General features: G+C 37.7%; 1 long non-coding RNA gene across 1 annotated transcript in view; it reads right to left on the reverse strand.

Annotated features, from left to right (window-relative positions):
- The window catches only part of LOC145720535 (uncharacterized), a 96,702-nt gene that overhangs the window by 51,769 nt on the left and 17,028 nt on the right, over positions 1 to 27,905 (reverse strand). The window contains exon 3 of the long non-coding RNA XR_014143571.1: positions 25,832 to 25,940. This is a non-coding gene — a long non-coding RNA (uncharacterized LOC145720535). The remainder of the gene's footprint in view (positions 1 to 25,831; positions 25,941 to 27,905) is intronic.

Genomic DNA, 27,905 nt, shown 5'->3' on the forward strand with positions numbered 1-27,905 from the left:
AGTGTGCTTAATAAATATTTGAATGCATGAATGAATGAATAAATGGGAATTGAATAATGAATAGACGGATGGGTATGTGATAGGTGGTACAATAATCACTGTTATTTAAAGCAGAGGAAAATACTATTCATTGTGCAAATACAAATACACCCACAAAGCTCACTGCACTGGCTCAGAGGCCAGAGCACACAACTAGTAAAAAAATATCAGGAAGGCAAGAAGGGCTCCAAATCAAGCCTGGGAGCACTCCTGGACTCTGTGGCACCAGAAATGGACACTTGGGCTCTGCTGTTCCTGGTGTAGGCCCTGTAAGGCTTACACAGATGCTTGAGCACAAAAGCAGGAGAGAAGAAAACTTGAGAAAGTTGGAGCAGGTTCCTCACCCCGCTACTCTCAGGAAATGTTCTTCGGTGGACCAAGAACTAAACACACAAGTCAAGGCTCCCTTGGAGCTGGGTAGAAGTATCATAAACAATGGCTCCTGTCGGCACCACAGAATCAAGCAATCCTTGAGTCTGGTTCAGTCACTATTTCTGGTTTAGGGGCTCTGTGAATGCTGGCTGGGAATGGTCAGTGATGTTGGTGGTTGAGATGTAAAAACGCAATAATATTAGATGCCTGCCTGGTTCAGACTCTTGAAATGCTCCCCCGCTTGCCCTTAAGAAGCAAGTCGAGGAAGTGTGAATGTATGCAGTAGGTATTTATAGTTGCCTAGAAACCTTTCCAGACAAGCTCCCACCTGGTGAGCTGCTCAAAGCTCTCTGCTCTTCATTCCTATTCCTCCAAGCGGTATACCTCCACTCTTGTTTTCTGAAGAGCTCTTTTACAGGTACCTTGACTCAGTCATAACATGATAGACTTTGGACAAATGCTTGTATCTACTTCTGCCTTCCAGGACCATGAGTGTGAATAAGAAACTTACCGCGGTGCTCCGTTTGGGTACCCTGACAATTAGATGACAGGCCTGCCTTTTGGCCAGGATTCCATTTCCCTAGAGAATAGGAGGAAATGGAAGAGGTAGGAAATAAGAGGCAAAAATAAAGAAACTAAGGGAAAGTGAACTACACTCACAACACCCACAAAACAAGCAGCAGACAGACACAAGTGCGATTCTAACTGCCGAACTCTCCTCTAAAGGATGTTCGAGACCGGCGCCATTTCCTTACCATGTACTAATTCCCTGAGCTCTTTTTACCACAATACTCAGACCTCTCCCTTAAAGAACTCCAGTGATCTCCTCAGTGAATACCAGGACCTTTTCTCAGTGCTTATTCTCTTTGGCCTTTTTCAACTTCTGACACTTCTGATATTTTTGATTACCTATTCCTAGAACAGTCTCTTTCTGATTTTCTTCCCAAGATTATCATTATTTAGTGGGAATCCAAGCCACTTCCTTTTTTTTTTTTTTTTTAAGAATCCGAACATTTTGGAATGTTTTAAATGTGTACTGTTACTAAATTAAAATTTTAATACCTACTCACAAAATACGGTGACTTCACTTAGAGAGCATGTCAAAAATCTAAACTTGAAGCTACGTGTGACTGTGGGGGTCCACAGTGGTAGGACAGTGACAGGCTTTTCCTGCCTCTCCACCTGGCTTCTACATCTCTTTCATCAACCCCTCTTCCTCTTCTTGCTGCAAGATTCAGTCTTCAGTCCCAATACCTCTCCACTGACTTTCCTTTGGCCTCCTGATCCTGTCTCCTAAGGCCAATTGTCATTTTATATTCATAATTACCCACCTGATCTCCCAAACCTATTCCAAGTCTGCTCCCAATACCTCCGGCGTCCTGCAAAACATCTAAATCTTTCCATCTGCAAACTGAACACATCACCCTCTCTCTGGGTAGCAAACTAGCTTTATTCTTTCTCCTGTCTTAAATCTCATTTCAGCAGAGGCTGAGGGTTCCATATAGGCTAGCTGCAGAGAAGGTGCCCATCCTATTTGAGCTTTCAGAACTGGATATGATGGTCTGAAACTGAGGTTAATCTGAAGGAGTTTGGCAGATAAAGCTAGCTATAATGTGATGGATAATAAGCTGTTATGCCATTCTAGCACAAGAAAAACCTCAAAGTAAAGGACAGACTCTGAGCTTTACACAGAAACTGGGGTATATGGGGCGCCTGGGTGACTCAGTAGGTTAAGCGGCTGCCTTCGGCTCAGGTCATGATCCCAGGGTCCTGGAATCGAGTCCTGCATCAGGCTCCCTGCTCAGCGGGGAGCCTGCTTCTCCCTCTCCCTCTGCCTGCGTCTCTGCCTACTTGTGCTATCTCTCTGCCAAATAAACAAATAAAATCTTGAAGAAAAAAAAAAGAAACTGGGGTATATGTTATGGGTAGAAAGGAAGTCTTTAAGGTTGTTCAGCTTAGACATTTCCTTCATGCCATAGATCTAAGTCTTATTCATTAGTTACATGCATATCATGGTAATAAGCTGAAAAATATAATTTTTAAGTTACATTTAATTTTTGTTTATTCTTCCATAAATTATTGACTTTGTGGATTTTTGTAGGCAATTTTTAATCCCAGTATTACAATGGTCTCTCAGGGATCTCTTTATGTTCTAAGATCATCCATAGCACCATATACAATCTGTCCCTCTATACATGGAATCAACCAGTATGGATCCATGGCATTGATCCAACCAGTGGATAGCTTTTCTTAAGCAAGTTATTACAGCCACCTGAGTGTTTTCATGAAAGACATGCCACACATATTACAAGGAAGGAAATTATGATAATTTGGCAACTTCCCTGTGAAAAGCCATCCTTAGTTTAGGCATTATGATTACTTGCATTCTATTATTTAATAGAAAAATGTGTTCCTTAAAGTCCTAATGAGTACCCCAAAGGAAGTAAGATGATCATGATTAGACATCACCATTGGACCACAATTTATGTCCTAAGAAAAGTAATGAGAGAGGTCAGAACTTCCCCATTTTAGAAGAGTCACCCGGTCTTACTGTTAGAAACCCAGCTGTAGGAAGTGGACGCTCTTTGTAATCTGCCCCAAAAGTGGAGTGTACTAAAGCACCAATGAGATAAGAATCCAGACTATTCAGATAATTGGTGACTCCTATTGTCACACAGGCGGCAGAAGCAGTGCATGAAATGTCTGAGAAGGCCACAACGTTGCATTTTGGAGATAAGGGTCAACTGAAACCTTTGTAAAGTCTCTATCTCTCAGTGGACTGGAATTTCTTTATTCCGTTGTAATAAAACAGATCTGAACCAGAGAAAAAAATCACCCCAAATTTGGGCATTTCCTAGGGCACCCGGACTGATGTTCCCCAGCCAACGAGGGCTACATCATCATCATCAGTTGCTGTATAATTAAAAGCACAACAACCTTTAAGTATGAGCAAGATACGATTATGAAGGGGAATTTCCTTTTATATATGACAAATTAGTATGTTCTATTTCAACACTAAAGATAATTTATTTTTAAACTGTCCATGTTTTCATGCTCTGCATAAATCTTCCTGTAGTACAAAATTCCAAAATATAAAGCATTGATTCTATTTACAAAGCAAATAGACTACTATATTAAACATATATACTTAATATGCAGGAATATGAACTGAATGAAAATCAAATTTCACTTTTATTTTTTAAAAGATTTTATTTATTTATTTGAGAGAGAGAGAGAGAGAGATCACAAGCAGGGGGGAAGGGTAGAGGAAGAAGCAGACTCCCCGCTGAGCAGGGAGCCTGGATCCGGATCCAGGATCATGACCTGAGCCAAAGGCAGACACTTAACTGACTGAGCCACCCAGGCGCCCCTCAAATTTCACTTTTAGACAACAGATATTTTTCCAAGAGACTTATCAGGATTACAGAGAGGGTTAAGTGCCTGGATTCTTCTAGAAAATGGTGTTCTATTCTCACAAAATTTCTATCAAGGACTTTTTGTTTTGTCTTTATTCTAACCTTAGCAAATTTGTAACTCAATTTCCATCACAAATCGGAAAGAAGCTGTGGTGGATTTACCTTTTAAGAAGAAAACTGGTAAAAAGAAAATAGTATTATATAATGCATAATTTAACATTTGCCAGGAAAATTCTGTAAATTCATTCTCATCTGCATTATATATTATCAGCTCGAATATGTTTTTCTTTACTCTTCTATTTTTTTTCTATTCTTAATATAACTTATTCCTACAAATATGCCCAAATCTCCACCAGCCAACCTAAAATGGTTTCTTGACACTATCTTAAATTGCCATTTTATCCTCATTGATCTCATCACATGTAAACTTTTGCAAAGATACTGACACTTCAGGGGTGCCTGGGTGGCTCAGTTGGTTAAGCGTCTGCCTTCAGCTCAGGTCACGATCCCAGGGTCCTGGGATGGAGTCCCATAACGGGCTGCCTGCTCAGGGGGAGGCCTGCTTCTCTCTCTCCTCCCTGCTCATGCCCTCTCTTGCTATCTCTGTCTCTGTCTCTCTCTCCAGATAAATAAATAAGATCTTAAAAAAAAAAAAAGAGAGATACTGACACTTCACATTTCCTTCCTCAATTTCTACAGTTCCCTTATTCCCTGGTCTCCACTCTTACAATTCATTTGAAATTTGTGCAGAGCCCGACAACCTTATGTCTACTTTCATCTCAGTCGATTTTAATCGATATTTGACCCTATTAATGTCCTCCTTTTCTTTGACACTTCTTTTTTTTTTTGGCAGTTTTATTCTGGCCAGTCTCCTGCATCTTTCTGATAGCAACCCAAATGTCCATCAATGGATGAATGGATAAATAAAATACGGCATATACCTACAGTGGAAATCACTCAGCCTTAAAGAGTAAGGAAATTCTGGCACATGCTACAACATGGATGAACCTTGAGGACATTATACTAAGTAAAATAAGCCAGTCACAAAAGGACAAGTATTGTATGATTCCACTTATATGAGATACCAAGGGTAGTTAAACTCACAAAGCCAGAAAATAGTGATGGTTGCTAGAGGCTGGAGGGAAGGAGAACTGGGAGGTTGTTTTTTAAGATGGACAGTGGTGATGGCCGTACAACACTATGAATGTACTTAATACCACTGAACTATACACTTAAAAATAGTTAAGACGCTAAATTTTATGTTACGTGTATTTTACCACAATAGAACAAATTGGAGGAAAATTATTCTGGTGCCATATTACTCATCCCAGGACAAGTATGTATCTTTCCTTCCCAATGCAATGTTTTCTCATAATACTACAAAGTACTCATCTTCTCAAACACCCATTCACATTGCATAATCTTGGTTATTTCAAATATAATCATTCCAGTGGTGGATAATAGTTTCAGTTAATTCCACCTGCTACAGGTTGAAGAGATGGTTTACCAAACCTTCAGATAACAAAAGAAAAGCAGCAGAATCCTAAAAACCTAGCTGGTGATCACTTTCCCACCTGGTGTTTATGTTTACTCACCTCACTGACTAGCCATCTGTCTTTTGTCTAATGAACCTCAGCCTTGTTAATCCACCTAGCAGTAAATATGCTCACAGCCGGCTCTCATCAAAAGGTGCTCCAGCTTTAACAAGGCAGTCTGCATTTGTACAGAGCGGTACGAGTCCAGACCTGTGCCTGGAAGGCACTCTACTATATGGGAGACACAAAAAACACTTTTAAAAATATTATTTATATTCTCAACAAACTGAGGGTTCTAGAGGGGAGGGGCGTGGGAGGATGGGTTAGCCTGGTGATGGGTATTGAGCGGGGCACGTTCTGCATGAAGCACTGGGTGTTGTGCACAAACGATGAATCATGGAACACTACATCTAAAACTAATGATGTAATGTATGGGGATTAACATAACAATAAAAAAATTTAAAAAATATATAATTTATATTCTCAACAATATATTAATATTAGTTACAATTGCATTACAAAGATTTGAGAATCACTAAACCTTTTTAAAGAAACATCTGAATCATTAAGAGGAACTTCCTAAGCGGAAAAAATGTGCATATCAAATTTAGAAAGCAAACAGCAACAATGAACAGTAAATTGAGTCCTTTAAAAGAAAAAGGGTGTGGGTGGGTAATTTGCAAAGTCAACTTGAGAAATTCTTTGAGAACTAAAAGGATAGAGAATGCGGTTGAAGATAATAAAGAAGTTCAGAGCCTCGCTAGACTGTGGTACATCTGTACTTGGGAAGACTATGTAGCAATTAAAGGAAATGAGCTGTTAATACCTGCAACAATTCAGATGGATCTCAAGGGCATTACGATGAGTGAAATAAGCCCATCTCCAAAAGTCACATACTATTTGATTCCACTTATGTAACAATCTGAAATTACAAAATTACATCAGTTGAGAACCAGTTAGTGGTTTCCAGGGGCTAGGGATGGTAAGGGGTCAGGGGCATGACTATGAAGAGAGGGAGATCTCTGTGTAGATAGAATAGTTCTGTATCTTGATGGTGGTGGTGATCACACAAATCCATGCATGTGCCAGAATGGCACAGAACTATGCATACTCCCTGTACCAAATTCCTGGTTTGATACTGTAATACAGTTAAGTAAGGAATAACATCAGGGGCATATGGATGAAGCACACAGGACATTTCTCTGTTCTATTTTTTTTTTTTTTTTAAGATTTTATCTATTTGACAGAGAGAGAGAGAGCACAAGCAGGGGGAGCAGCAGGCAGAGTGAGAGGGAGAAGCAGTCTCCCCGCTGAGCAGGGAGCCTGATGCGGGGCTCGATTCCAGGACACTGGGACCATGACCTGAGCCGAAGGCAGACGCTTAACCGACTGAGCCACCCAGCCGTCCCATCTCTGTACTATTTTTGTAATACACTGTGAATCTATAATGATTTCAAATAAAAAGTATTTTAAAAAAGACATGTTCAATAAATGGAAAAGATCCAATATGTACATAAAGAAGGAAGAAGGGGAAGAAAGTAATAATCAGGAAGGAATAGAAAAAAATATGCTAAGCCAAAGAAATACTTGTTTCTATTTTGAAAGGGCCAATCAGGCAAAACCAATGTAGTATATAGCCCACAGCTACAAATATCTTTGAAATTTATGGTTTTTGAGGATAATAAAAAGCCGTATAGGCAGAAACTACAAATAATATGCAAAAGGAAAAATGGTTGGAGTTAAAATTACACTTTCTTTTTATAATACTAAATTTTGGTAGTGTCAAGAGTGATTTCTATGCAAATAGTTCTGAAAATGTGAAATTACTTCAAAAGCTTGTTTAAAATGCGTATTCCTGGACCTTATCTCCACAGATTCTGAGGCAGATGGCCCAAGAATCACATTATTTGAGTAAGACTGGTCTACTGAATTTTGCAGAGAAAAGATTTAGGGTGAAAAAATCTTAACCTAGCCAAGCTTTTATTAAAGTGAGAAGGAATCAGAAAGTGTAAATTTCCATTGACCCTTTTTTGGGGAAAAAGGTACTTATATCTGAAAAATACTACAACTGATGAAAAGAATACATAAAAATTATAAAACCTCAAGAAGAGATATGGTATTAAAAAATCGGTGATGTGTAATGCACCCATTACAATTAGCATTAAATTTTAATCAGTAGTTTTTAACACAGCTACGCTATACAATTTATCTATCAGAAATATTTCTTGGGGGGTGCCTGGGTGGCTCAGTCACTGGGTGTCTGCCTTCGGCTCAGGTCATGATCCTACCCTGGGATCGAGCCCCGCATCAGGCTCCCTGCTCCTCGGGAGGCCTGCTTCTCCCTCTTCCTCTCCCCCTCCCCCTCCTTGTTGTTCCCTCTCTTGCTGTGTCTCTCTCTGTCAAATAAATAAATAAAATCTTAAAAAAAAAAAAAGAAATATTTCTTGGGAAAGAAAATACACAATATAAAAAAAGGAAGTCTTAATATCAAAGAATTTAAATAAACCTCAATTAATTAATTAATACATGTTGGGAGGGAGGAGAAAAGGGAAAAGTAAGTATTACGAGTCTCATCTGATATAGGAGAATCAATAGTAATCATATTTTTGTCATTAGTTTAAAATTATACATATATATATATAGGAAACTAATGCAACAGTGTGTATCAATTATACTTCAATAAAAATTACATATTTTGGGGACGCCTGGGTGGCTCAGTCGTTAAGCATCTGCCTTCGGCTCAGATCATGATCCCAGGGTCCTGGGATCAAGCCCCGCATCGGGCTTCCTGCTCCGCGGGAAGCCTGCTTCTCCCTCTCCCACTCCCCCTGCTTGTGTTCCCTCTCTCGCTGTGTCTCCCTCTGTCAAATAAATAAAATATTTTAAAAAAATAAAAAATAAATTACGTATTTTGTCTATTGACCTGTGTATGTATTAAGTTATACATGTATAGAATATGTATAGAATATGTATACAATGTATGTATTTATAACTATGCATATATTAAAGCTAAATACTATAGAACACAAATGAGACAAATGTACTGTACATTCTACAAATACTTGTAGGAAAAGAATAAAAGCAAAAAAGAAAATCCTCAATGATGTATATAATGCATAGGGGAGAAGAAAATAAGTATAAACCAGAAATTATAAAATAAAATGGCAAAAGAAGATCATACATCACTTTTTATGGTAAATGTAAATGACTTAAAAGGAAAATACCATCAGATTGGATCATAAGAGAAATCACAGTCACTGCTTCTTAAGAGAAGCATACACATAAACAAATCAACAAAGAAATGTTGGAAATAAAGAGGTTCAGAAAGTATCTCCAGTCAAAATGGATACTAAAAAGTCAGAGGAGCAGGAAGGTAAGAATTAGAATCAAAGAATCATGTATGTGGCAAAAAAATATGAAACGGAATAAAATGATTATTATACATCTATGAAAGTCACAATGCAAAATGCAAATATAACAATTATGAAAAACACATATAGCAGAGAAATACATAAAATATATTAGGAAAGAAAGAAAAAATTCACTTAAAATTTAACATAAACCTTGAGCTGCCTGGGTGGCTCAGTTAAGCATACGGCTCTTGATTTCAGCTCAGGTAATGATCTCAGGTCCTGGAATCAAGTGCTGTGTAGAGCTCTGTGCTCAGTGGAGAGTCTGCTTGAGGATTCTCTACCTCTCCCTCTCCCTCTGTCCCTCCCCTGCACGTGTACTCTCTAAAATAAATAAATAAATCTTAAAAAAATTTTTTTAACATAACTGTTAAAGTTTAGACATGATTAAACTTTACATTATATAGAGAACACACACTTTTCTACAACATCCACAGAACAAATATTAAAATTGACTCTATCAGTTTTGATAAAATAGTGTTTTTACTCAACCACCCCAAAGGGTATATTCTTTCCATATCTAGTATGCAATCCAGGATGTTAAGAAGTAATCAATATTCTCTAATTCTTAAAAATTCTTAGCCCTATGGATAGGCGTTATACCTGATTTAGTCACTGTCTCATAACAGTGTTAGAGACTTACAAATAAAACCTTCAGCCTCTCTATACACTTTACCTCACTATACTAGGCTGAGTAAAGGCCTCCAAATATGTTCCAATCCTAATTCCTGAACCTATAAATCACCCTATATGGTGAAATGGACTGTGCAATTAGGATAAAGGATCTTGACATGAGGAGATTATCCTGGATGGACACAGGTAGGCCAGAAATGCAATCACAAGTGTTCTTATAAGAGGAAGGCAGAAGGAAATTTCACCACAGAAGAGGAGAAAGCAATGTGACCACAGAGGCAGAGACTGAAGTGGTGTGGCCACAAGCCAAAGAATGACACAGCCACCAGAAGCCAGAATAGACAAGGAATAAATTCTACCCTAGAGCCTCCAGAAGGAGCATGGCCCGGCTGACACCTTGATTTCAGTCCAGTGAATAATTTCAGACTTTTGGCCTCTAGAATTGTGAGTGAATAAATTTGTGTTATTTTAAGCCGTCGGGTGTGTGTTTTAAACCATCTGCCAAAGGAACTAGGACACCGACATTCTCAGTATGGCCACCTAGTTCCCTCTCTGGGACTCTCAATGTATCAGCAATGGTACCATTATTTTCCTTGTCAGCCAATCACCATAAATTTCTCCCCTTCTTACAACTATATCCAAAATGTGGGAGAGGGAGGAAACAAGTCAATTTTTATCTCATCTCCAAATTAAAGAATATCTCCACAAGAGAAGTATAACTACATACCATTTTAAAGTAAAATTACCTCAGTTTATATTCTTGTCCTCTCCTGATGCAACTGCTAGAAATGAAGAAAGTATCTCAGCAACCTATAGGCAATGGAGATAAAAGAAGTGTCAGAAGAGCACAGTGCCTAAGCCAAGTCTTTTAAAAAAGATTCCTGGGGGCGGCTGGGTGGTTCAGTTGGTTAAGTGTCCGCCTCCTGATTTCAGCTCAGGTCTTGATCTCAGGGTCTTGAGTTCAAGCCCTGCAAAAGAGCTCTGTACATCTCTTTCTCTTACCAAAACTTTAAGTTGCTAATATATTTTTCACCATAATTTTATTTTTAATTAGTACTCTTGGTGGAAAAGTAATGCATTTAAGTAGAGGCTATAATAAAGTCATTTGTCCTAAGAACCATGCAGTTCTTCCTTAAGGAGTTCTCCCACCTTGATTTACAATGGGCCTTAACTTTCAGGAGATTCAACATGGCAGCTTCAATAAAAAAGTAGATCCTCTAAGTCCCTCAATATTTGACCCGAAGGGACATTAAACATTTCTTGTGAGGCCAATGTCCACTGTAGGAACTAGACTGGGCCAGTTAATGTTTCCATGCTTATGTTTTTCTTCCTCAGTTTTTAAAGCCCTTTCACTGCTCTTGAGCAAATAGGAAGTAAACACTGTGGACTGTTATGGTCTAGCTACGAAAACAGAGATCATGTCGTGTTCACAGAAGAATGGAAAGCACAGTTGGTCCATGGAGAATGGAGAGGCTAAGAGTTGCACCGGGAACTGTAAAATAACCCTGGACATTGGCAATAGCAGGAAGTCCTTATCATCCTGAAGCTGGAGGGACCATGGGAAAACATGCAGTTACTGGAACCAAGAGGCCAGGACAGCCCTATGGAAACTAGAAATTACTGTGCATCTGGATATAGTGGGGGCTGGAGCCACAGAGCAGGCTGCAAGAGAAGCCATCCTAGGCTGAGGGGAGAGAGTATCTTGATTTCCCCCTCTCCCTTCTCATGCCCTCCAGTCTCCCAAAACTGACTTAATCCTGCTGATACTAAGCCTGGAAAAGTCAATCTGCAGAGGATTATCTGCACCCTCATAGTACAGAGCAGAGCAGGAGAGAAGCAAAGGACAGATCTGAGGGCAATCAGGCCCAGAGCAGGACACTCTCGGATAAGATGATTTTATAGTGTTAGATAATGTGAAATATAATTTAATTCAACCTTTCCGTTTTACACAGAGGACATGAGGTCCAGAGAGATTAAACCATTAACCTAAATGCACACACACAGCAAGCTTTTAGGTCTCAGCACACAGCGTGCTTTTATTAGGAAACCATTTATTGTGAAACCATTCTCTGTTTAATTTAAGCCACATTATGAAGTGCGTGGTAGCTGGGTCCATTTCATATTCATTCCCAGTGTACGATTCAGTATTTGGTGACTGGAAAACACTCAAGAAAATATATATCGAACTGATACAAATTGAAAGAGAAAACATAGCCCATAACTGATTTAAAGTAGCTTTAAATAATTTCCAGTCAAATATGGGTCACTGAACATGTTAAACAAAGGGGACTGCTAAAACAATGTCTCACAAGTGTTTTGAAAGAAAACACACTTTCTCATTGGCCTGTGATGGTTTACACTCTCTACCATTCAAAATGAGGCAATGATATGATCCTCTTTCAACTATCAGACTGTTCTTTCATTTGAAATAATTGATAAACAAGGCAATGCAAGGCTTTACAGGTTGTATAGAACAGATATACAAATAAAAAACTAATAAATAATTTATGTGATTATGTGTGGAAGGCATTGCCTAGAGCATTTCCTCCACAGTCATGACTATGGAGCAGAAAAGGAAACACAGGAAAAAATATACCCAAAGAGGGATATTTAAATAGCATGGTGGGCAGCTGGGGGAGTGATGACTAATCCTACTGCTAGTAGTGGTTTAGAAACAAAAGACACAAGTTGGCTAGAGATCGTCTGTTTTATTCTGTTACCATTCCTCTTTAAAGCTAATGCAGGAAGGGAGGGAGTGGGAGAAGGATAGACGGAGGGAGAGAAATCAGGGAGGGGTAGGCATTAGAGAGAATGCAAGCCAAAAACCCATGTCTTGTCTTTGCTAAACAGAATATACATGTTTAAAAGCTCATTTAGAAGGCAACCCAATGGGAGCGCCTGGGTGGCTCAGTTGGTTGGTAAAGTGTCTGCCTTCGGCTCAAGTCATGATCCCAGAGTCCCGGGATGGAGACCTTTGTGTGGCTCTCTGCTCAGTGGAGAGCCTGCTTCTCCTTTTGCCCCTCACCCTGCTTGTTGTTCACACTCTCTCTCAAATAAATAAATAAAATCTTTAAAAAAGAAAAAAGGCAACCCAATGTAAGTGGAATTAATGAAACTTCTACATTACTTAAAATTTGAACATTAGCTCCCTTCCCTTATCCATAAAAACTTAATATGCATTGAACTAATATAATAACATCTGATGGAAGTCAAAGAAACTACAGTTCAAAATTTAAAGGAAAAGAAACTATCAAATAATTTGAAGTGAAGAGAACCTGAAAGATGAAGAGAGAATGGCTAAATAAATAGAAAGGGTTTCCTTAGAAATTTACAATTATTGGGGAATATTTTTCAGGAAACATCCTAGGGATGAGAGAAGCTTTGACTCCTCCCCCCCATCATTGGCCACCCAAACAAAGGCTGCTAATTTAGGGTGAGTGGAAAAGAAAGAAAGAAAGAAATATGTAAGAAAAACACTAAATTTTTTTAACTGAAGACTATTTTTCTAGGTGTCTAAAATAATATGAAATTTTAAGTAGTTCAAATGTTAAGTAAGTTTGTTTTTAGCAATTTATGTCAGTGGATTTGTGTCAGACAAATATACATAATGGGATTAAACAGAAGGAAATTAATATTAGACCTCAAGGTACAGTACAGGAGATGAGTAACTTAGGGCAATTTCAGCCAAATCAGACTTTCCCTTTCTTTTCATATGATTAAGAATATAATTTTATTATCCTGTACACAGGTAAATAAACTTAAAAAAAATCAGGAGAGAACATTCAAAATTTGCATAAGATAGAATAAATTCAAGTAAAAAAAAAGTATGTTCATATTTCATTTGAGTGCTAACCAAAAGATAATGGCATTTCTTAGAAGAAAGGCAATATTAAAATTTAAAATTGTAGAAGTCTATATTAGAATGATACATCATCATTGTAGCATTTTCACCCAAAATATTTTGTCTAAATGTAATCTTTAAGAAATAACCAGACAGGGCGCCTGGGTGGCTCAGTCGTTAAGCGTCTGCCTTCGGCTCAGGTCATGATCCCAGGGTCCTGGGATCGAGTCCCACATTGGGCTCCCTGCTCGGCAGGAAGCCTGCTTCTCGCTCTCCCGCTCCCCCTGCTTGTGTTCCTGCTCTCGCTATCTCTCTCTTTGTCAAATAAATAAATAAAATCTTTAAAAAAAAAAAAAGAAAGAACCAGACAAATCCAAATTAAAAATTAGCTGTAAAAGGAATAACCCAGATTCTTTGTTAATATAAAAAAGGTAGAGAAACTGACTCCCACCTGCCCCCTTGAATCCATATGGTAGGACTGAATTCCCTTGGCTCTTGCGTGGGTGGGGCTAATCCTAGCCAATCAGTGATGAGTAGAAGTGACAAGCCACTTCTCCACCAGAATATTTCATTGTGAAGAAATCCACCAGTCTTCTGTCTTCCCCACAGTAGACCTGTAATTCTCTAGGTAGTAACTGCCCTATCAAATTAGTTCCTGATTAGTTCCAATATGTCAGTTCTGAGCAACTAGAAGATATACTATTTATGAATATAGTATCTCAAAAGGAAAAGGAAAAGTTCTATTTTGTAGAAGGTATTAGTCCCTTTGTCGATCAAATGAAGATAAATTATTCATTAGAATTTAATCTAAAGGAATCCAAGAACTAGAAGCTAATGGACAACATGTGATTAACGAATAAATTAGCTGAGCTTTATTCCAAGAGTTGCCACCAAGAACTGTAATTTTCGCCAGGTCATCCAAATGCTTTGAATTTTTTTCATGTGTGGATAAGATTACTTCAGGACAACGAGGCCTAAAAGAAGGATCAAACCCTTGTAGTCTTTTTACCTAAAGTGCAAAATTACCATATTACTTGGATTATTTATTTATACTCCCACTTTGTTTCAAAAAAGATTTAAAGTAGATTCCATATTATTATTTTATTAACACATTAAAAATCCCTGAGTAAATCCATGAGGATTATAGAGGTTTCCCCCTTTATACTTCTCAAGGTATTTTAAGCATATTGTAGAATTTATTCTCTCATGAATTTTATACAAACTGAAGTGAAAATCTCTTCTCTAGAATCCCATAGTACTTAGAAAGCATAGCAACAAAGAAAGAGGAAGATCATAATTAGAGGAAGTAAGTGTGTGTTTGACTTCAACATGACAAGTTTTCTGATGCCCTGTTCTAAATATCAAAATAGTTGCATTTACTCAAATATAAAATACTCAATCTATGTAAAATTAAGGATTATGATTTAATTGTATTATCTTAGATTATTATAGAGTATGTGTGAATTAATGGTATCTTTTTTACCAACTAGTAGAAAACATTTAATATCTGTTATGGTTTTAGCCTTCCAATGTATATGTATATGATCTAAAATATAAAAATATCATCACTAACCTTACACTATAATTAAATATAAAAGTTGATTAACTTTAGCCAAATACATTTTAACAGCCTAATTTTAACTCCTCAAAAACTAGATAAATATTTGAAAATTATTCTTTTTTAAAATACAATTTTATAGGGTGTTACTAACTAAAAATCTCTTATACTTACGGATTTTCAGAGGTCTTCGCAAGTATTAAATCATAAATTATTGTGGATTTCCCAATTGTTAAATGTTTCCTTTCATGAGGTATTTTGTAAATTTTGACCAAAAAATTGTATTGGATAGAGCATGGGCTTCAGAATTAGCCAAGCCTGGGCTTACCAGTGATGGGGTTCAGGACACACTACCCCAAATTATGGCATCTTGGCATATTGAATATCTTAAACCAAAGGAGTTTGAGAAAATGGCAGAAGCAGGAAGGTACTTGGATCTCCCCACCACCTCACCCTTCTTCCCTGAAACAGGTCATAAAACTCCCATGTGGAAGGTACCCTGCCTGTACCAGGAAGAAGGAAGACATTCTTATCACCAAAGATGGGTAATTGGGGGCTGAGAAATCCATATAAATGAACCTTGTTAAACTAACCATTATCTTCCTAGTTACTTCTTTACCATTTGTGAAGACTCCCATGTACATGTAAAAATTCAATAAAACATATATGGTTTTCTCCTGTTAACCTGTCCTTGTCAGTTTAATTTTCAGAGCTAGCCTGGGACCCTAAAGTCCAGGAAAACTTTCCTGTCTCCTAAACCAGCTTAACTAAGCAAATATTGTATAACCCTGGATTATTTATCTACGTAAATTGAAGAGCTTCGTCATCATTATTTCTAAATTGGGGTGGTATTAACTACCTTTAAAAGATATTATAAACAATAAATGAGGCTATTCAATTGCATTCAATAAGTGAACAACCACACTGTGAAAAGTGCCCATGATTCAACAGTCAAATTACATAGGTAAAGTGCCTACCAGAAATCAAGCAACTGCTAATTAGGCGTTGCTTCCCCTTTCCTCAACCCAAAGTTCTAGTAAATGTAAAGAGAAACAGGCACATTTAAAGAAATTTTCTTCAACTAATATAAAACAGAGTATTTGAGGATTTGCTCATTTATCTTAGTCTATAGCTTGTCCCACAACTATTTTCATGACTAAGGATACCAAAACTAGACATTGTTTTTATCTCTAAATTTCAAGTCAGTTGTTAAGAGTTGTGATTAGACCACTCAAGTCAAAAATCTTGGAGGAATAATGAACACTGACTACAAATTAAACTGATTATCACATATTCTATCTGGTGATTTGAGAGTCCACTTCTCATTGTACACTGTAATTCAATGAAAAGATAGAGTACAAAACAAAACGAGTACTTAGGAGTAAGAAAAATTCAGACTTCAAACAGGCTATCAGTGTAATGTGCCGTGTTAGAGATGAATAATAATTAAAATGTGCCTCAAGGGCTCTTTCCCTCCCTCTTTTTTTCTGTTAAAAATACTACAGAGGAGGGTTTTGGGTTGTTTTGTTTTGTTCTGTTTTTTTGATAAACAATTCAATCAAAATGGCCAAATCAATGATGCTTACAGGAGTTTCCTGTTCTTGACATCTAAGCTTTATTATAATGTTCTATTTCCTGTATTTCCTTGCTTAAACAGAATCTTGCTTCAGGCAACTTTTTATCTGAATTTCTGTGAGTAGAAACCAGGGACTCTTATTGAATTGTTTCTCACTGGCTACTTGATCTTCACAAAGCACTGAAACGGGACTTATGCCCTGGGTTATGCAATGGGGTGTCCCAGCCTATCAGTTAGCTGCACACTGCACACACACAGCTCATGTGCGTCAGGGCTAAATGCAATTAGAGGACCCAGAGCTAATACACAGAACACTTCTCTTTTAGCTATTCACCTCTGAATACATTAATCCTTCACTCTTTATAAAGCAATAACAAAGTAGGAAACAAAGATAGTACCTAATATGTAGGTCTCCCAAAATAGATACTGGTTTAAAGGTGCATTTTTTTTCAAAAAGTTACCTGGAACCTTCTCATGAAGGGAAAGAAGTCTTGAGCAATGGTTACTTTTATCACAGAGCTAAAGTTGCAATAATAAGCAGAAAGAAATAACTGTAACAAAACACTAACTGAATAAAACAGAAATTCAATAAAATGATACAGAAAAATCAGTATTTTAAATTTATCCAGATTTAAATGTAAAGAGAATTAAATTGAGCATGAGAACATGTGGTTTCTAATCTTTGTTCTGCCACTAACTACTAATGTTGCCTTGAGCAAGCTGCCTGGAATCATATTTGGGAAACATGAGAATGAACAAGTTTTCTTTTAAATTCTTGAGAATTATTTTTTAGCTCTCCCCTTCGAAACATGCTGAGTAAATTCTCTCATAAATATGAGGGAGTTATTTAAACTTAACTCAAATCCTTTATGAGCTATATTTTCTGTATCTAATTTTTGTAAGTTCAGGAAATATTTATTGATATTTTTTGACAAATCATAAATTCTTGTGGAATTCCCAATTGCTAACTGTCTCCTTTCATGAGATATTTTATAAATTTTTGCAATGGTGTCTTGGACAGAGAATTACCTTCCAAATGAGCCAAATCTGGGTCTACCAGCTTAATTAAATACATTTGTATAATCTTGGATAGTTTATCTACTTAAACTGAAATAGTCCTTTTAATTCGTTTTTTAAAATTCTGGGTCTTTTGTATCATGAGTACCATAGCTGGGTAAAATATTTTAAAAGGTACTTCATAAAAGAAGATATGATGCTCAGTATCATAGTCATGAGTAAAATGCAAATTAAAATCAAAATGAGGTATCACTTTATATCCACTAGATTGTCTAATATTTAAAAAGCTGTCAATATCAAATATTGGGGAGGATGTAGAGCACCTGAAACACTCATGCATTGTTGATGGGAGAGTAAAACATTGCAATATTTTATAAGGCCTCAACATACATTTACCATATTACCCAAAATTACCAAGTGTTCACTAAGAATAAACAACTGCCTACACAAAGACTTGTTTATGAATGTTCACAGATATTCATAATAGCTGAAAATGGGAATTAGCCCCAATAATACAAGCAAATAGATAAACAAATTTGCCCTATCAATTGAATGGAATACTCTCCAACAATAAAAATGAATGAATGAATAATACACATATTGATATGGATGTATCTCAGAATCATTATCCTAAGTTAATGAAGCCTGGCACAACTAATCACATACTATATGATTTCATTTGCAGGAAGTTTTATAACAGAAAGCAGATTAATGGTTGCTTGGACTTACGGGTGGAGGGAGACTGACTATAAAGGTGCACAAGGGAATTCATTGGGGTGATGAGAATATTCTATATCCTAATTGGAAAGATGGTTATAGGGTGTATATCTTTTTCAAAACTCATAGAGCATAGACTTCAAAAGTGGACCGCCAGATTGCCAGGAGCTTCTGAGGGAGTAAACAACCTTGAGTAAAATGATCAGAACTTGAACTGATGAACTCCACCAGTGATGTCAGAGTTTTCAGAACCCATGTTATCAACTCACAAGAGAAACAGAAAGCTTTCATCTTTAAGTCCAGAGAGCAGAAGCTTGCTTGCAATGACACCAGTCATATATGAGCTTGAAAGAGGCCTTTCCCAGACTCCTAAGTGCCAGAGTTGCCAAATTCTGGGTGTAGCAAAATAAAGAGGGCAGAGAGGTCAAGGAAGAGAGAAAAAGCCCACCAGTGCTCCCACGACCTCCCGGACCAAGGGTGCCCACCACTTCCACGGCAAGCTTTAATTACTGAACCAAGACTCCTAAAGGTCTATAATCTAATTGTTATGGGAGCTATTGGAAATGTCATTTGGCAAAAGGGGAATATTTTCCACTGAATAAATGCTAATGGTAGACATAAGAAAAATAAAATTGTGTTTTAATTACAGTGTCCTTGTTATGCCAATGCAACCTCAAGACAAACAAGGTACCAGCACCAACCATCCTCAGCAACTCAACCTCTTTATTGCTGGTCCCAATCAGATTGCCTAGAAAATCTTAAAGCTTCCACCACCTAAATCAATCAGTTATAACTGGCAACAGAGTCATTTTGTAAAAATGCAGGTGCTGATGCTCTTTTCTTTGAAGTGTGTATGGAGAGATGGGTAGATACTAAAAGTTAAAATGATGAAGAGGGAATCTTAAAATGAGCAAATAGACTCTATGCACATGAGTTAGGCTGTAGGTAGAAACAAATAATCTTTTTTTTTTTTTAAAGATTTTATTTATTTATTTGAGAGAGAGAGAATGAGAGACAGAGGGCATGAGAGGGAGAAGCAGACTCCCCGCCAAGCAGGGAGCCCGATGCGGGACTCGATCCCGGGACTCCAGGATCATGACCCGAGTCGAAGGCAGTCGCTTAACCAACCTAGCCACCCAGGCGCCCAAAACAAATAATCTTAAAACGAGTTAGCCTTTTTCTTGTTTCATTGTGTTCAATAAGAGGACCTACGTTCTCCTACTGACAAATAGTAGACTCAACACAAGTCCCTCCAGAATGGAATCTAGTCTCTGGGAAAAGAAGAGGAAGAAAAGATGGAGGAAATTGGTTGAGAGAAGATGTTAAAAAAAGAAAAGAAAGAAAAGAAAAAAAGGAGGAAAGCAAGGAAAAAAGGGAATTAACAGATTTCTAGCTGAGGTAGACTTTATTTGGGCTGGCTGGTGACATGATGAGAAAAGTTTTTAAATGTTTGCACCACCCTCTGGTGTAGCCAAAGTAACCACCTAGAAGGTCTGAGCTCCCCACAATATTGATCCCAGGACATGAGCTTCCTACTTCTTTAAGGACCAGATCACCGGAACTTGCAAAATGAACAGTGAATCATTTAACTACTAAGGACTATGTTTCTCTGTCTGTGAATATTTTTATAATCACTGAAACTACTGAAGGAGTTAAGTTGCAGCCTTCAAATCTTTATCAGCTGACACATCACACACAAAAGGATTTTAGTAGCATAGCAGAAAAGTGACCAAAGATAACCTGAACCAACACAGAATCTATCAGGATTGTGGAATAATAATGATTTCAGAGTCCGTTAGGTTTTCCATTTCACTTTTTACACTATTTTATAATTTACCTTTCCCCATTAGTATTTGGGGAGTAAATAACAAAAGAGACATATAAAAACAAGTATGTATAGTCACATGATACTTAAAACAGAAAATTTTTCCAAAAACATACAAATTAAAAATATATAGTTTTTTTTTTCCCTTTAGCTGAATCAGTGGAGTATGGTGCCCTGCTATCCACCGGCTATTTAAGTTAAAAGAGAAAAGTGTACATGAGCTAGTTTCACTTCCTCCAACATGCAACATTGAGTTTGGAGTGTGTGTGGGCTGGGGTGGGGGGGGTTGGGAGGTATATTAAGCTTATTAGATTGCCCTTATTTTTTTCCCAAAGTGACCTGAGGGGACATTCTACAGGCTTTTACATAGGATATACTTCACACCAGAAAGTTCTCAGATTTTTATGATTACATTTTAAAACACATGCACACACATACAAACACACACAGTATGTCTTCTTATGGCTTATTTACTCTAGTTGTTGCTACTATTCTTTAAGTCCATGGTTTCCTCCTTTTAAATAATTTACATTTTTAAATGCAGTATGTTTTATATTATTTAATTGACATTTTCTCTGCCTTTTGTAGCGAGGACATTTAAGGTCAGGCCAACGTCATGCAGGCAAAGACTCAATAAGGGCTTCACTGCCCTGTACTTCCTGCCACATCTAGGTCAGGTCCCAGCAAAGCAAGGGCGTGAGAATGTGGCTGCTGTCTGCTTTGCTCCTTCCCTAGTCCTTAGGGAAATGCAGGTCATTTTGGACATGAGGTTGAAGAAGGTAGTAGTAATTCAGAACAAATACACATGGATTCTTATCATTCTTGTCCATACTATTTTAAAACTACTTTTTATAATAAGGCTGAGTTCTTCACTGGCAAGAGGCCACTTTGTTCACACTGACATTTTTCTAGAAAACAACTCATATACAGAGTGTTGTGGTGAGAACAAGATAGGTTCAAAGAGCTGTGAGAAGTGAACACAGCTGGGGAAAGGAAAATGAAAGTGAAATGAACTGAAATTAAAAACAAATGTCTTTTTTAAAAAGGGGGGGAAAGAATCAAGTAAAAAACAATGCTTGCTTCATTCTTGCTTTCACTTCATTTTCCCACATGGCTTTCTATATAGAGAAATCAGCCACCAACAAGAATGAAACCGCTTATTACAACATATTATTTTAATTTCATGAAACACTCTTATATATTTATAATATTTTAAAAAATACTTTACATCTTTGTAAATTGAGCACCTCTTCTACTTTCTGTCTAGTAATACACCACGGTACCTGCACAGTTAACAGGAAAAAAGTATGTAGTAAAAGGCAATATTACAAACCAAAAAGTAAAGAGAAATAATAATAAAACTAACTGGAATCTACCTTACTATTTCTAAACAACCTTTTCTCTTTCTTATTTTATTTAGCTCAGTAATACATGTTTCTTAATACCCATCACCGGGCTAACCCATCCCCCTATCCCTCCCCTCTAAAACCCTCAGTATTAAGGAGGGCACGTACTGAATGGAGCACTGGGTGTTATACGAAAACAATGAATAGTGGATCACCACATCAAAAACTAATGATGTATTGTACGGCAACTAACATAACATAATAAAATTTTAAAAAGGGAAAAATACATGTTTCTGCTTTATTGCCCATATTAAAAATTGCCATAACCTCCCCTCACTTTACTTTCAATGATCAAGGTCCAACTCAAGTCCTACATAGGGTGATGGAATTAGAGAGTTACAAATTCCAAAAGAAACTTAAAATTACTTAGTGTTTCTATATATGCTAGTCATAGTTCAGGCCACTGCCCCAGGCCCACCTTTAGGTCAAACCGCTTTCCTCAGCCTTATTCCCCAAAGCTTGAGAGGGAAGCCATAGTAGCTGGTCCACTGGTCAGGCTATTGACTGGATGAGAGATTGGAACCTAACCCAAGGAGATCGCATCCCTCTGCTGGCAGCATCCCAGGAAGAGGTATGGATCAAAGGGCTGTGCTCAAGAGCTGAAAGCATTTAGCTGAGCATGTCAGATTCACTTCCTCTAGAATTTGCCTTGGAGAATTGAGTGACTTGCTGGTCAGTTGCCAGAGAAGAATGGATAAATCCACAGAGAGAAGCCAAAATTCTGTGAGATAAAGATTAAGCTGGCCATGATAGAGAAAGCAAATGTCCAGGGTTATCTGGAACCCTGCCAAGTTTTCTGGTCCTGGATCCAGTATATAAATTTTTCTAACAACTACCCCTCCCCATTCCTAAGGAAGCACAAGTTAAGTTTCTGTTACTTATAAGCAAATCACACACCCAGTACCTTTCCTATCCCTCATCATCCCCTACAATATTCATAGTACATTCCTGCCCCTTGGTCATGCCTACATTAAATTACCACACAAGTTATCTCAGTATAGTTTTAGGTAATGAGATTCTAAAGCTATTTCTTATATTGAGTAAACCCTTAATCCCCTGACTCTCAGATTCTCCCAACTATTTAACCTTCATGAAACCTTTCATCATTTTGATTCCTCCCTTCTGAAAGTGTTATAGTTTATCTGTAAATTTTCCAAATTGTGCCTTCTGTAGCTGAAAATAATAGTTCATGGTGATGTAACCAACATAGATGGTCTTGAACTACTACTTTTCTTGTTCTGTGTAAATATTTCAAGTACTGTTTCCCAAGACTGCAGTAGACTTTTTTCAATGACATTGCAGAATCATTTTCAACTTATTGTTAATTACAAACTAACTTGTTTTGAAATGAGTTTCAGACAACCCACATGTTCCCACCTTATACGTATGCAGTTCATTTTTTAGATCTAAGGTTAGGATTTAGGTTGACATTTTAAATTTAAATCTTTGCGAGGCTAAAACTCTTTCAGTTTCTGGTCTTCCATCAAATGTCCCTCACCACCAACCCCTTTTTGATCACTCAGTCTTCTGAATTTCTTTAGCAAATGTATCCGTTTCACTCATTTGTTATATCACTTATATTACCTAATCAAGTTATTCATCTTTTAATGAAGGTTGGGTCCAAAGAACAGAGTTGATATACCTTGTTCTCATAATCTATAGTGTGTGATACACAAAAAATTTACTTGTAAGTAATAATAATCAAGCAATGAGAAAAAAAAGGTATATCCAGTGGCTCATACACTCTTTTTCTAGTCAGTACTTGTGAGCTCCTGATATGTGACCAAAGTGGGGTTGTGCAATGCAGCCTGGTACATTCTTTCCTGTCCTTATATAGGATGAGTGGACAAGCCTCTTGAAACATGAGTGGATAATATGTACCTTCAACTTTTAGTATTTGGGATATTCTTGGATATTTGGGTATTTGGGATATCTTTTAAAAATATTTTAAAAGTATTTAGGATATCTTTTAAAAATATTTCTAATAAACATTTGTGTTTTTTTTTAAGACTGTATTTATCTGAGAGAGAGAGAGAGAGCACAAGCAGGGGGCGGGGCAGAGGGAGAGGGACAATAAGACTCCGCACTGAGCATGGAGCCCAATAAAGGGCTCGATCCCATGACCCTGAGATCATGACCTGAGCAGAAATCAAGAGTCAGACGCTCAACTGGCTGAGCCATGCAGGCGCCCCTTTAATAAACATTTGTAAGACAGACAGTGCCTGTCGCAAGTTGACAGGGTCGTTTGGCTTGAGTCTTCAATGCTTGAAGAGTCTCAGATTTAGACCTTAACTCTAAATGAAGTTATGCACACAGTTAGACATACACTAAAGAGATTAAATCATGTCACTAAAACAATTTTAAATTCATGTCCCATTAAAACACCACTCCATTGTTACATGTTATGGATAAATATATTTTAATATATCCTATAATTACCACATGAACAGCAGAATGTATTATACCCTAATGGGGGATTAAAATCAAAGCATTAATTTGTTAAACGAAAGCATTTAAAACTGCGTGACAACTGTGTGTCACTATTTTCTATAATTTCAATATTGATTCGATATTCACATTGAATATCAATATCAATATTATTTTTAAATATCCGGATTGCTATAATAAGTGGAGATGAATCAGGCCTTTCTCAGTTTCTTAGAAGCCCTATCAGCAAATGAGCATCATAATCTCATTACTGAAATGTTCTGATGGCCCTTATTTCCGGCCACATTAAACTTACTCTCACTTAACCAGGATTTTTACCAGCTGATTCCTCTTGAGGTTGTTTCTTTTATTTGGGACATGTTTAATGAGCAGCAGTAATTGTATGAATCACTGTGCTAAGTTCAGTGAAGAAAAAAATAACATCATCAGTAGAAGACTATAAATGTGATCCTTCCCCTCAAGTAGCTTCCCATTCCTATAGACAGTCCACAGTTACATATAGCACAAAGTAAAGGAATAGGAATCACATTTTAAGAATAAACAAAATTATCGAAGACCAGAAAGAAAAAGGACATAGTCGGGTTAAGAGATGTGGAAAAAGTTTGCCAGCCCTTCATTTCTACACTGTGGGCAATCCTGGCTCTAGTCACAAAGTACTTTTTGGTCCCTATAGTCCCGTTTCCTGACTGCAGCCCCACTTGCCATTCTTTGTGACAAAGAGTATTCCTGGCACACATCACACATGAGAAGGCAATGTTCCAGCTAGCAGAGGATACACAGCCGCAGTTGTCCCTAACGCTTCCCCTGCCAAGGTTCCACCCCACTCTGCTCCAGTTTTGCAAGTTCTTGAGCTGATATAGTTAAGAGCACTATCTTGCCGAGGCTCCACTCTTCCTAGCCAGCCTACCCGAGGGGTACACAATATCATTTCTCCCAGTTTATTTCAACTGATCCAGGGCTTCAACATGGCAAATGGAACTTCATTAAAACCAAAAAAAAAAAAAAAAGAAAGATCAGAATAGGTAAATGAGTTCTTATTTATTCTAGGGCAACCGCCATCGATTATCTTGACTAAAAGCACTAAAGAGTACACATCACTCAATTTCATTTCTTCAACCCTGTCACCTTAGGCGTGCTTGGAAATATTTATGAAACCGGTGCTATCTGAGAATAAATCAGAGCTCGTTCACCTAATGTTTTGCATCATGTTCACATGATCGTGGGCATGAAGTGACTACGTTGTAGTAGCCACTAACCTCCAGCTTCTGGAGCTTGGGAAGCGGTTCTGATCTTACAAAGTAAATATTAGAAGCTGCAAACATGAAGGACCAAATTTGAATTTGTATGCCCAGTAGAAATATGTTTTCCATAGAGACATAAAAGTGCATTCTGTCTCACGTATGCAGAGAACACAGGCGGGAGGACAGAAGATCCTGAAAGTCACCTCAAGTCTGAGTCAGAGCTGCAGGTTTCTGGGTCAGTCCTCAGGTTAATAATCAAAGACTAACTGTCTGTGATAAGTGATGTAGACCCCAAAGCAAGACATGGGCAGCCAGTGCTGACCAGACACCTAAATATCTAAAAATAAGACCAACATGGGACACACAGAGGGAACCCACATCATATTGACAGAGAGAGTATTCTCCTAATCATATCAGTCAAGGTTCTTACCAGTTCATAGTGAGGCATAACTAAAAATAGCAGAATCTAATGACTTTTAGTTTTTTATATACAAATATAATAAGAAACTGTATACATTTATAAGTACAGAGTTTAAGCACAATGAACTCTCTTCTGACTTCCACAAGGGCCTCCATTGAAGAACCCCTTAGGTGCTAATATACATAAACATCTGAATTGGATGAATCCTATTTGACCATTAGAGTCACAGTTTTGGTACCCATAGGAGGTGTGTTAATTAATAAGGATTAAATTTGTCCATAAATGACAGAAAACCCCCAAATAACAGAAGTTTAAATAAGACTACAGTTTATTTTCTACTGATACTACCTAAACAATCCAGATCTGACATACCCACCAGGGACCCAGACCCCTTTGTCTTGTTACTCAGCCATCTTCACTATGTCCAACAGGCGATTGTTCTAGGATAAAGTTCCAGCTTCAACCATCGTGTGTCTGCACTCCACCTAAGAGGAAGGTGCAAGAGAGGTAAAAGTAGTACCCTTCTCTTTAAGGACATGCATTCTACCTATATCCTCCTGGTCAGAACTTAGCCACAACCAGCTGCAAATGAAGATGTGAATTTTATTCCTCTTTCTAGGTGGCCATAATCCAGACAAAAATCAGAGGCTCTATCATGGTAGAAGAAGGGAAAACAGCTATTTAGAGCCAAATGGCAGTTGCTACTATAGTAACCAAAACTCCCTCCATATTATACAATTTGCCCTAACAAAGTTTTTTATTTTTTTAAAATATTTATTTATTTATTTTTAGAGAGAGAACACAAGTGGGAGGGGCAGAGGAAAAAGGAGAGAGAATCTCAAGCGGACTGTGCGCTCAGCATGGAGCCTCAGGCGGGGCTTAATCTCAAGACCCTGGGATCACAACCTGAGCTGAAACCAAGAGTGGGATGTTTAGTTGATTGCGCCACTCAGCCACCCCCTAACAAAGCATTTTAAAATATCATTATGAATTGAATTGTGTCTCCATAATAAGATATGTTGAATCTTAATTTCACTATGGACTCAAAATGTGACAGGACTCAGTACCTCAGAATACGACTTCATTTGAAAATAGGGTCTCTGCAGGTATAGTTAAGATGAGGGCATTAGCGTGGCCCTAATCCCATGTAACTGATGTCCTTACCAAAAGGGGAACTTGGGAAGCCTGGGTGACTCAGTCAGTTAAGCATCTGCCTTCAGCTCAGGTCATGATCCCAGGGTCCTGGGATCGAACCCCACATCGGGCTCCTTACTCCTCTGCCTGCCGCTCTCCCTGCTTGTGCGCTTGCTCTCTCCCTCTCTCTCTCTCTCTGACAAATAAAGACAATCTAAAAAAAAAGGGGGGGGGGGACTTGAACAAAGACACAGACATGCACAGATGGAAGAGTATGTGAAGGGACATAGAGAGAATGCCATGTGAAGATGAAATATTGGAGTGATGCATTTACAAGCCGAGGAATACTAAAGATTGTTGGCAAACTACCTGGAATTAGGAAGAAGCAGGAAAGGATTCTTCCCCATAGTTTTCAGAGGAATCATGGCCCTGTTGATACCTTGATTTCAGACTGCGAGCTTACAGAACTGCAAGAATAAATGTGTGTTGTTTTAAGTCACCCAGTTTACGTACTTTGTTACAGCAGCCGTAGGAAACCAATACAAATAGGTTCTCACTTAATCCCCACAACTACTGCTATGAAAGAGGTACTGTTTCCTTCTTCCCTTTGTATAAATAAAGAAATTAAGGCTCAAAAAGTTAAGCAACTTGCCAAGATCCCTTGAGCTTTGGTTCAAACTTAGGTTCTTCTGATTCCAGAGCCTGAACTCCTCATCTGCTATACTAACCAAAGAACTAACAAAAAATTGTGGTTTTGGATCTTCCATCCCATGTTAGCTAGGACATCACTAGAGAAAACTGTGAAGTGCTATGCAGATATTAGGTGGTTTTATTATTCCCCAGGTACATTTTAGCATGATGTTGGAAACTATTTTCCAAACTGGGACACTATTGAGAATGAAAAGGATGCTATTCATAATTACACTGGAAAAAGAAGCCTAAACCAGCACTGTCTTGGGGGAAACCAGGGCTTATCTTACACTATTTTTAACTCATTCCTCAGTGCCCCCTCCCCCTGACTCCCAACCAGAAATGACAATATAGTGACTTTACCTAATTCTAATAATTACAGTTAGAAAACATCAAAAATACTTTATGCAATAATAATAACATGGCACCACGAAAATATTTCTTGATGATGAGCAATATACAGATCATAAAAGATAGTTATAAGAATGATTTCGTAAGATGATTAATCCATAAAAAGAAAGAATACATCTTGATTATTTAGCCAAAAGTATCTGAGCTGTCCTTCCAGACTTTTAAAGACTGAACACCTCTATGCCTGGAAAGATAAGAGAGAAAGAAAGGCCCCT

This window comes from Leptonychotes weddellii, chromosome 3, assembly GCF_054177405.1.
Source record: "Leptonychotes weddellii isolate Sample4059 chromosome 3, ASM5417740v2, whole genome shotgun sequence".
NCBI classification, from domain to species: domain Eukaryota; kingdom Metazoa; phylum Chordata; class Mammalia; order Carnivora; family Phocidae; genus Leptonychotes; species Leptonychotes weddellii.